The 12,341-nt window shown below is 38.9% G+C and overlaps 1 pseudogene; it reads right to left on the minus strand.

The window, feature by feature from the left end:
* Positions 1 to 1,818: 1,818 nt before the first annotated feature.
* On the minus strand, positions 1,819 to 2,895 carry LOC130884018 (fructose-bisphosphate aldolase A-like; annotated as a pseudogene).
* Between the last annotated feature and the right edge of the window lie 9,446 nt (positions 2,896 to 12,341).

Here is a 12,341-nt window from a genome sequence, read left to right on the forward strand (position 1 = left end):
ATACAGCAAATGCTCATTGAGTGTTTATAAATGAGGCACACAGGTCAGGAATTTAGACCGAATGTACTGTACTGTTTCTTTGTAGACAGAGTTTTCTCATCCCAGAGTCACTTTCAACTAAACATCCTGAGACTTATCTTAATTATAAATGCTAGGTCAATAGCTCAGGCTTATTGCAACTTAAACTAACCAACTTCTATCAATCTACATTCTACTATGTGACATCGTGATTTGTCCTCCAGCATGTCCTGCCCCTCTGTGGCTCCTGGTGTCTCCACTGACTCTGCTCTTCTTCTTCCCAGCATTCTTAGTTTGGCTGTCTTGCCTATACTTCCTGCCTGGCTACCAGTCAGTCAGTTCTTTATTAACCAATTAGAGTAATATATATTCACAGTGTACACAAGGATTATTCCACAGCATTTCTTCTTAATGTTCATGAAGTAATTCAGTCATAGCACCTAAAACCTCTGGATCTATGTGGTATTTTTTCAAGAAGGATTCTATTAGGTAAAATAGTGAGTAAAGCCCATACACACCTAACTTTGCCAGAAGCCAATGAGTAGCTGATTCTGGCTTTTCACACCATAACCCAGAGTATCCTAAACAAAACTGAAGATTCATGAGCTTCACTGAATGGTCTGAGAATTCAGAAATATTACTTCTGTCTATTTTCTTGATTTTTGTCTAATAGAAGCTCACCTGAATCTTAGGAAAATGGTCCTAATTAGTTATCTTGTCACCAGAGTAAAAGTATTTTAAAATGTATTTAATCTACCATAGAAATACTGTATAAAAAGTCCTTGACATTTTCTCATCAGAAGAATACATGGAATGTTTTGATCAAACCCTCCTGAGATTGAAGTACAGTGTTGGGCCAGCAAAAATGTGAAATCTAGGATAAAAGTGGTGAGTGATTGAAAGTTGGAACTTGGTAGAAAGTTAGGTGTGAACATTAGATTGAGAATTTTTTTCTTTTTACAATAAATAATATAAATGAATATAAAATACAAGACAGTTGAAAACTAAGAGACCTTATAATTTACATGAGTTCTTACCCAAGTTCCCTATACTTCTGAGATTAATCACAAGATTAATAGTCTGCCTTAATATGTTAATAAAAATCACATACTATATATCAGAAATTCATGTCGATGTATAATGAACTAAGCTCTCAATAAATATATAAATGAATATTTTTCAAGCGGATGAATACCTTTGTGCTTTATTCTGTATTTGTATATATGTCTGTGTAGTGTAGTTCTCCAAAACAAATACTTAGCATAGTCTTTGTGTGTCTGTTGTACAATTGGGACAAGTACAACATGTGCTTTCTGCATTTTGTATTGTTATAATAAAACACCTGAGAGTGAGTAATGTAGAAACCAAGAAAATCCATTTAGGTCATAGGTCTAGATGTTCAAGAAAATGGTACAAGTGTCAAGAATGGAAGCCAAGGAACAGGAAGTTATCCATTCTGCTCTGAATGTTAATAGCTAACACTTTACAAGACCAGTATAAATTCTTTCCAGGTGTAGTAACCATCAATGACCTAATTTTCCACTAACTCTTCCTATTAAAAGTTTCGCTGCCTCTCAACATCGTATAACTGACAACCAAGTTTCTCTCTCCTCGCTCTTTATATAGTTCTTTACTGACAGTGGACTGGTAGAGATGGCAGAATTAGCATTCACAGACAACACCACACCAGTCACAAGGACAGCAAGAGTGACAGGAAAGAGCCGGAAGGACCCCCCTTCAATACCAAGTGGGTAGGCAGGGGCCTGGACTGTTGAAGGGACAGCCTTAGATCAAATCTGGTTAGTAGATATTGTTAGAGATAAAGAGAGATTCTCTGACGTTGGCTCCAGACTGACAACTTGGGAAGTACTTACCTTGACAAGTGAGGCCATTGGCTAGGGCTCCCTTGATGTACTCCCCCTGGGCAGCCTTCAGGTTCTCCTTCTTCCCACCCAAGGTCTTCAGAGCAGAGGCCTGCAGCACTTAGCCATAAGACAAAGTTAAGACTCATGGCTTCAGCAGCGGGCACTTGTTGATAGCACTGGGGTTGATGGATGCCTCTTCCTCACACCAGACAGGAAAGTGACTCCAGGGACAACATGGGACACTGTGCGAAGAAGTGCTGTGATAGTAGCCATGGCAGTCTTCCTCAGTAGAAAATTTCTGGGTTCAAGCATGGTCTGGGGTGACTAGGTTGTGCTTCAGCATTGTGCCTTCCAGATAGACATGGTGGTCACTAAGAGCCTTGTAAAGAGCAGCCAGTGCCTTCTCAGTTACATTCTGACAGAGCTTTAAGCCATGGTCTCCATCAGGGAGGATTTCAGGCCCCGCAATGGGTGAAATGCCATTCTCCTGGAAGATGCTGGCATAATGGGTCAGAAAACTAGCATTTTCCATGATGGCAAGGCCTGCAGGAGTATGTTTTCCATATTTAGCACACAATGCCATTTAGCAAAGTCAACTCCATCCTTCTTATACTGGGCACAGTGTTCAGGCAGCCCATCCAGTCCTTGGGTGGCAGTTTCTCTATTGGTTTCTGCCAGGGTCACCACCCTTATTTCTACCTTAAGGCCCACAATGATATCTTGGGGGAAGGGATATCCATCATGCACCTTCTGGTAGAGGGCTTCATGGAGGAGGATCACCCCCAACCCTCATTGCAGGGATCCACAGGGTCATCAGCAGTCAGCAGCATCTGTCAGGAGAAGCGCCTATTCTTTTCCATGTTCTCAGTGCCAATGTACTACAGCCGCTTGGCAGTGCTTCTGGTGGACTCATTGCAGCCAGGATGTCCTTTCCCGGAGACACAATTCAAATAACGATGTCAGACAGTTCCTTTTTCTGCTCTGGGGTCATTGCTGAGTATGGGTAGGACATAGCACCAGTGACAGGAAGTATCTGTGGTGCTGTGAGAGAAGTCGGCAGAGCCTGGTCAGCTGCGAGTCAAGGACCAAGTTTCTAACACATGGATATCTGAGGTGCACTCAATTCACATCCTAGATACAGCATAACACTAACACACATTATTAGTCCCCTTCTTTAGACAGTTTCACTGTAAAGAACTATTCATTCATTCACGAGTTAAACTTTTTAAGGCAATTCTTAGCACAGTAGAAGGTCAAAATCTACATCTGTTAATAAAATATGTGTGCTGAGTGATTGGAGGCAGGACTGCAGAGGTAGTCTCAAAGCACTGTACTAATGAGCCATGAAACAGGTGCTACAGAGCAGTTTGAGAGACAGGAAAGATCCCTGTGGATGCACGGAATCTATGAGGCCCTCACAGATGTACCTCCTCTTAAGACATCACTTGCTGGTGACCAAGTATTGGACTCGATTTGGAAGAAGCATGCTTTCAAAGGTTTATAATAATTAAGGATGATGCCACAACATATGAAAGTACAGAAATGTTACATAGTTGGGTCTATCAAAATCAAATGGTATTTACCCCCGAGGTACCACTGGCCAAGTTTGGGAAAACGTTAGTGTTTTGCTTCAGTATATCATCTGTTTGCATGTATCCCTCCCTTCTCTCCACTCTCCCTGATTTCTCTCTTTCCTGATGCATCCTCTGTCTCAGTTATTAATTCTACAGCTTCCAAGTAATAAGTATCTTTAGGAAAAGAAGGAGTTCCTCTTGGCCAACTCATGGTTGAAAAAAAAAAATAAGGAACATTTTCTTGCTATTAAGATTTATAAAAACCTGTCAGTGCGAGTGCTGCATGTATTTCATGTTTTCACAGTCTCCGTGGACTCACTTCTGTCCATCTCAAGGCTTCTTTTCCAACATCTCAGGATAGTTCCACAAAGAATGCCTGGTACAAACTTTTCTATGGCACAAAAAGATTAAAATGCCAAACCAGAAAGGTTGGGAACTGGGAGGCAGAGGCAGGTGGATTTCTATGAGTCTGAGGTCAGCCGGGTCTACAGAGTTACAGGTCAAACAAGGCTACACAGAGAAACCCTATCTTGAAAAAACAAAAAATAAATTAAAATTACTGAAACCACAATTTCCATATTGCCCAAGAAATGTATCTGGATAGTCCTTATATGTTGCTCATTTATGCATTTGTTTGCCTTTCAATGGAACATGTTTAACTGGTGGTGTTTTAATATCAGAGATTTCCATTCTCGCCAACATTTTGCTTGAATGTTTGCAATTTACACCACCAACTGAGAAACTCTAACCACATCTTACATCTCAGTAGTTAAGCTGATTTTTCCTATTTGTCTTGTTAATATAACATGTAGTTGTAATTCTTGACTGATCATGTTAAAAATAATATTTTGGTATAAAAATAATAACATTGCATTTAAATGTGAATTCCCAGTGGGCGGTCTATTCCACAGAAAGTTAAAACCACTCTCATCAGAAATATAACAAAACTAAGTATTTTTTCCCAAAACATTTAGATACCATACAATTTTTAAAACTTTTCCCCAAGGTTCCAATTTTTGCATCTCCCTTCATCTCCCACCTTCTGAGTACTACCCACAAATGACTAAATCCTTCACACATTAACTGTGTTCACCAAAATAAGGCGCAGAGACCCGTGGACAGGGAGATTATCATTGCTAAAATAATTCTGCGGTTTTCTAACTCCGATGCACGCTGCAAGTATCTGGGGGAGCTTTAAAAATTATGGCTGTCCAGGTCACACCCCAGAGATCCTAATTTAATTGGCCTAAGCACCAGGATTTTTAACAGCTCCCCAGGTGGTTTTAATATGCAACCAAAATTAAGAACCGCTGTTCTAAACCACTTGATTTACATATAAAACAATGAACCCTATCAGCGATGCACACAAACTCCATGCCAGGACACTAAAATTAGTCTTGAGAATCCCACTTTCTTTACACTAAACCAGAGGTTTTCAACTGTGTTTTCCCAGGCATTTCTTCAAAGTATTACAGGAGTGTGGAGGTGATGGAGGACTAAAAATGGGGAGTGGAGGGAGGAACTTGAGAGAGATAAACAGCAGGACAAAGGTGTATGAAAGGAAGGGGAAATGGAAAAACTGAGCATGGGAGAAAGCTGTCTCGAGGAGTAAGAGGTAAGGAAGTGGGGGGGGGGAGAAAAAAGGAAAAAAAAAACAGCTAAGAATGTTTTTTTTTATTTTTTTAATAAAGAATGCTTTATTACAAGTACATTATGACTTCCCTAATGCCTATAGATACTAAGAATACTCTTTTAAAGCCATCAGAAATAATATTATTTTAGGTTTACTTACATTTTCATATATACACAGTATAAAAAGATGTCCCTTGGGGTGGTAATGCTTCCACTTCCAGTCATACACTAACAAAATCCCAATACAAGACATGAAGACCTCTTTTCAATTCTTAGTAAGGTAATCCAAGAGGATCCTTCCCAAAAAGATTAAGGCAATTGTCATAATTCTTGCCTACCAGAAACTGAAAGTAGTACCCATTATTGCTGAAGACACCACAGTGTGGACAAAAGACTTGGAGAAACTGAACTGGAACTAATATGGAAGCCCCCTCCCTAAGGACTAAGGACTAACTCTTATATTAACAAAAGGAGCTATGCAAACTGCCAAGGGAAAAAAGCAACCAAGAGTCCTACCTAGCTACAATGCCAATGAAGCACTACAATGACCCGAACAGCAAGATATTCTATAAAGTGTGATAGCGGTGCTTATCTCTTGTATAACCAGCAGCCATCTAATTGGATTTGAGTCTGGTCAGCAGTAGGAAATTCATGCTTGAACATGGTAAAACTAGCTACCACTTGTGACTGGTGAGGCCCAAGGACCCTGGAGGAAAACCCATTACTGCCACTTCCCTAAAGCAGTATAATTCCTAACTTCTTTCTAAATGCTTATCTTGAGGCTCACAGGTAACTGTAGTCCTCACCTCTCATGAAGGTAGTTTGTTTTTTGTTTTGATTTTTCTTGGGTTTTGTTGTTGTTGTTTTTGTTTGCAGCATCAGGAGCAACAGATGATTACCATTACAGAAAGACACAACTAGTTCAAATGCAAAGAACAATTGACCATGTGGTACCCAACACAGAAAGGCTCAGGGAACATTTCAGAAGAGGGGGGTAAAGTGTATAAGAGCCAGAGTACCATGGCATCTGCTGCAAGATAGTGTCTTCTATATGACAAAGAAGCTTCACCCAAGAAATCTCAACAATATTGTCACCTAAGAAAGAGTTAAGAATGTCAGTAAGAGTTGGCACGCCAGTGTGGATAAGGGAACACTCACAAGGCTTCAAGCATGGATGGAGAACTACAAGCAACTAATGACTGCTAAAAGAAGGAAAACTTAGTCTGCTGCAGGGAGAAGAGCCAGATAGGTGATCCAGGTGGAAGAGGTCAGTCCTAAAATATCCATGTGAGTAGTACGAAATAAACTCAACCAGTTACATTTATAAGTTTGCATATATATATATATATATATATATATATATATATATATGTATATACACACATATATATATACATACATGTGTATGTGTGTATATAAGAGTAAATACCAATAGAGGGCATGAAAAAAAGAAAAGGCTGGACCTCCTCATTCATTATCATAGCAGCTCCTATTTATCAAGTCAAAAAACAAAAATCAAAAAAGACACACACACATATATACACACACACAAAAATCTGACTAACAGATGAAAGAAATTTTAATCTATTGAAAATTGAATGTTCAGACAACAGCATATTTCCTTCCGAAATAGAAAGGGGCCAAAAGTTAAAAATCTTGTGACTTGGTGGTTGGAGGGAGGACTCAGCAATAAGAGTGTTTATTGTTATTCCTCAAGACCTGTGGTGCTATCCCCCATGTCAGGTGGTTCACAACCACCTGTAACTCCAGCTCCTCTGCAGGGAATCTGATGCCTTCTTCTGATCCCCATGTGCATGCATACGCAAGACATGGATTCACACAAACACATATTCGCATACTAACGATAGCTATTTTAATGGAACGACAAACTGACTGCTAAAAGGAAAACAGCAACCTTACATATTTACTATGTAAAGCAAATTTGGGGTCTCCATTAGGTTAAGATACTAAAAGCTCCTCTGCTTTTTCTCATACCATGTCGTTCTTCAGGTGACTGTATCCTTCCATGGAGTACAGTAGGCTGAGAGTGGACTTAGGGCCTTAGCTATGAGAAGTAAGAACATTTTTCAGTGACATGGCAAGAAAGAAAAATTGAATGAGATAGGATAGAAAGCCAGAGAAGTTCAAAAAAGTAAGGCAGGAAAGGAATGTTGGCTAGACAGTGCTAACTGAGAATGACAACTCTAAACCTTGGTAGAAACTAGACACATGTGTGCTTCCTACACCGAGCCTAAGAAAAAGAGTGGCTGGGATGGTGGATTCCATGCTGTTTTGTTAGGGTTTCTATTGTTATGATGAAACACCATGACCAAGACTAGTTTAGGCAAAAAAAAAAAGTTTATTTGGCTTATACTTCCCCTTCACTATTCATCATCTAAGAAAGTCAGAACAAGAATTCAAAAAGGGCAGGAAACTGGAAAAAGGAACTGACACAGAGGCCATGGAGGAATGCTGCTTACTGGCTTTCTCCTCACGGCTTGCTTAGCCTGCTTTCTTATAGCACCCAGGACCACCACCCCAACCACCCATAATGTGTTGGGCTCTCTCACATTAATCTCTAATTAAGAAAATAACCTACAGACTTGTTTACAGTCCAATCTAATGGAGGCATTTTCTCAATCGAGGTTCTCTCCTTTCAGGTGATTCTGGCTTGTGTCAAACTGACTTAAAACTAGCCAACACATTTGCTCTCTATGTGGAAGACTTTCTTCATTTATTATAGAAGAACAGTGAGAACTTTGATCTAAAGTGCTGAATATAGCCATCCATCAGCTCTGATATCAATTAAGGCACAACTGGTATTAACCAAACCCTTAGAAATTGCTACTTAATAGCTTGTGTCTGTAGTTCTTTTCAATTAAATTTATTCTATTATTCTATGACAATTTTATGTGTGTATATAATGTATTCTGGATACTCTCATTTGTCCTTCTATTGTCTTCTCCCCAGTCCTACTCCAGACCAAGGCTGTAGCCATCTCTTTATGGCTTAGAATTTCCATTAGTCCTCCATTCTTTCACATTCATTTTGACTTATCACACTAGTTCCCATCAGTGCATAGACTCTGAAATAGAATTTCCTTGATATAGCCTTATTACAAATTACTTAAAGTAATACATAATTTATAAGAAAAATAGTCTTTAGTTACCTGATATATGCCCAGAAGCCCCTCTGTATTAGCAATGTGATTTTAATTCTAACTAAAGAACTATAAAACTAATGTTATTATCTTCCTTCTTCATATAGAAAACATAGGTTCATTTATCCAGCAACTAATGGAAGCAGATGCAGAGACCCACAGCTAAGCACTGGGCCAAGCTCCCAGAGCAGAGTCCAGTTGAAAAGAGGGAGGAATGATCATGTGAGCAAAGGGGTCAAGACCATGATAGGAAAACCCACAGAAGCAGCTGACCTGAGCTAGAGGGAGCTCACTGACTCTGAACTAACAGCAGCAGAACCTTCAAAGGACCAAGCTAGGCCCTCTGAATATGGGTGACATTTGTATGACTTAGACAGTCTGTGGGGTCACTCAGTGGGACCAGGATTTATCCCTACTGCTTGAACTGGCTTCTTGGAGCCCATTCTCTATGAAGGGAAACCTTACTAAACGTAGATCTGCGGGGAGGTCCTTGGTCTTGCCTCAAAGTGACATACTAGCTTTTGTTAACTCCCCATGGGAAGCCTTACCCTCCCTTAGGAGTGGATGGGGGTGGGGTGGGGGTAAGGTGGGAAAATCAAGAGGAGGGAAGGGAGTAGGAATTGGGATTGGCATATACAATGAGAAGATTGTTTTTAAAGAGTAATAAAGAAAGCAAACATAGGTTCAAAATACCTTTTTTCACCTAAGATCACACAGTTCTAATCTACTTTCAAATTTTTCAAACTACACATTCATTCCTCTGTTATTCTCTTCCAGCATTTCTTTAGCCTTTGAATCAGAGAGAAGTGTCCCCGTGCTTTCTGTTTTTTTTTGTCCCCGTGCTTTCTTAATGGATGATCCATCAACACTAAACATGGACAGTACATTTCTTCCATGAATGACGTTCTTTCTCTTTTATGCCCAGAGACCCTTGGTGAGCTGCAGCCTAACAGCTTTTTAAATAATTATAAAAAGCATTTTGTAAAACAAAGGTATATTTATATATAAATGATAGTTTGTAAATAGCATCAGGTTTTATAAACTGTGTACATCTTATGGTCATGAAAGAGAAACTCATCTCCATTTGGATGTGAAGATCTTCCTCATCTGTATCTATCGCAGACAAGCAATGAAGCAGACGTTTTAAGGTACTTTTCTTTCTTCCTGTGAAATATCTATGAAAAAACAATACTATAATTTTAACTTAAAGTTTAAAAAACTAAACCTTGTATTAAGACTATTACAATCATATTGCTCTTGTTTACTAATGACACATTATCTCTAGGATAAACTATCACAATGTACATATTCCCCATGTAAAAATAAATGAACATTTTTGTTGTATTACTTTGTATTTAAAAGTGTATTTGTGAGGATTTGATTATAAATGATACCGACTATCAATATCAAGATTATTCAGCTTTCAAAGGAACTTCATTTCCATGGTCCCTTCTTCACTATTTAAATCATCTGCCAGATTCCTCTGTTTTCTGAATCTAAAACATAGATCATGGATTGATGGTAGGCATTTTGATTATAGTAATTAAAATATCTTTATTTAGCTTCTTGAGAAAAGTACAAAAACAAGTGCTGTGCCTATTTGTATAGAGAAGAATATTGGGTAGAAATTATACTTTCAAAATCAAACTATCAAAGGAGGTACAGCATTTATTCAAACCTACAAGTATCAACTTGAGATCCTTTTGGAGACTTTCTAGACCTCAACACACAACTTTCACTCCCTGTAGACATGTCCCTCCTTCCATAATAAAATATTATCACCTCATTTTCTGCATAACACCAGAAACTGGAACAGAGTCTAAGTCTTTAGATCCTCATACAGATTTGTACAGAATAAATGTTCAATCAATTTTGCTAATTTATAAAGCTGAATTAATTAATTAATTAATTTTCATAAATATCCATTAGTCACATAGTGGTAAATTATTAAAATTGTTTACTGGTATGGAATCATTTTGAATCTGGTTTTTTCTGAGGCAGAGCTTTCTCTATGTAATGGCAGCAACATTTCTCAACACCTTAGACATGTAGTCCCAATGGGGGAAAAAAATGCTTTTTCTCTGAGTGCAAAAGACATGGATGAGCTTCAGTTTGTCTTGTTTGAGTCAAGTACCTTTGCATAATACTCATGATGGTAAAGCCGTTGGCCATACCTCTGCAACATTGTTGTTCATCTCTCATCTGGAAGTGAAGGTGGGCTCAAGGGGAAGTTTCTATAGAACACAGAAGTGCACAGTAAACGCACTTAAGACTTTTATGAAAAATCCAATATTGAACAAAAGTATTTTATTATTTCTTCTAGATTATTTGTTGGATTATAATCCCTTCAACCCAAATCACAGTCAGAAAAATCTTTCTCCCCAATTTTATATTGAAAATCTTTACTTGAATAGCATTGACTGATAACACACGTTTGATGAAGTATTATAAAATAAGAAATAAGACAATTTCAAGGCAGACTGAATCACAAATTAGAATCCCAAAAGCAAAACTATACAAAATATGCCTTTAATGTATGTAAGACACTGAAAGACAATTAATGGGAAGGTCAGGGAATGGAGAGCATGCAGAAGTAACTGAAATACTCATCAATTCGTCTTATTTGGGGAGGATGAACATAGTGAAGAGCAGCCCTTCAGCAGATGATGAAAATATGGAGAGCAATTAAAGTTTAAAAAAAAAAAAACTATGTGCAAGAAATTAAGGTAGATAAAGGGAATCACTTTGAAACACAAGGGAGTTAAGGCCGCTGACAAGCTGAAAGGGTGACAAGGGAATGCTTAAGGGCCATCCGAGGAGAGCTGGTTTTGACACTGCGAAAGAACAGGTTTCCAGCTACAATTAAAAGCTGCAGAGATACTGACATTGAGCCCAAGCGCTAACACCATAAATTAATGACAGTTGGTATGATCTCAAAGTCTACGAGATAACTCCTATCCATTATGTATACCTGGGAACTCAATTCAATACTCAATAAGAAACAGGACTGTTAGGTCATTAAACAGCATGAAATAAAGAAGCAAACTTTATAGATTCTTGTCATTTTAAAGGGATTTGGGGTTATCGACCAAATAAGCTCTGCCCTTCATGCCACTAACATGCGAAAGAATTCTTTCAGGCTTGGCCTTAAATGTGTCTGGGTCAGCATTCTAAGTTCTCTCTCACTGTCAAGGAGGTGATAGGCCAACCACATACTTAGAGAGAGAATCCATAAGCGACCACACGAAAAGAGGCTTAGTTTGCTTCCATGCAGAAATCGAAGATGTAAATATTAAGTATTGATTTAGTTAGCATTAATTTAGCTTATACCTTCAACCTACTTAGGTTAATACACAAGTATCAAGAATTTCCGGACAAAAATGATTTGCTCTATAATATAAAAACATATTTTATTGCATTTATTTATTTTTTCTGTGTGTATGTTCATGTGTTATAATGTATTTGTGGGGGTCAGAGGCCAACTTTCTGGAATTCTCTCTCTGCTTCCATCATGCTGGTCCTGGGATTCAACCCAGGTTGACAGGCTTGATAACAAGTTCCCTTACTTGCTGAGCCACCCCATCAGCCCTAAACCAAAAGACTTTTTAGAAACACCTGAAGAGAATCAGAGAGAGAAAAGAGACGGCATATGCTTGATCAGTCCGCGAGAAGAGTGTAATGTTTGAAGTGATAGAGGGCAGATAAGAGACGGGTGTGCCAGAGAAGCTCCTTGCAGTGAGTGGAAGTTAATAAACAGCTGGTCAAAGTGAAGACACTATGTGACTAGGAAGTGCTCCATGCCAGAGAGACAGCTGCCTCGGATCTTCTCCGCATAAGGCTCGGGAATAACACGGAAGAAGTCAGAAAGATTGAAAGCCAGAAAGCAGGTGAGAGATTATGGGGCAAGTGGTGTCTCCTAGACATGATAGGCCTGTCGCGCTTCTACATTCACAGCAGCTATGGCTTCCCGGGCAAGAACTGGGCAGATCAATCCAGTCTGTACTCCAGTATGAACAGAGAGCTATTGACAGTGGAGAGCTACTGCCAGCTCCTAGAAAGGCAGGGTCAGTTTCTTTCCCGGGTGTTTTGCCT

The sequence above is a fragment of the Chionomys nivalis genome, chromosome 11 (assembly GCF_950005125.1).
Source record: "Chionomys nivalis chromosome 11, mChiNiv1.1, whole genome shotgun sequence".
NCBI classification, from domain to species: domain Eukaryota; kingdom Metazoa; phylum Chordata; class Mammalia; order Rodentia; family Cricetidae; genus Chionomys; species Chionomys nivalis.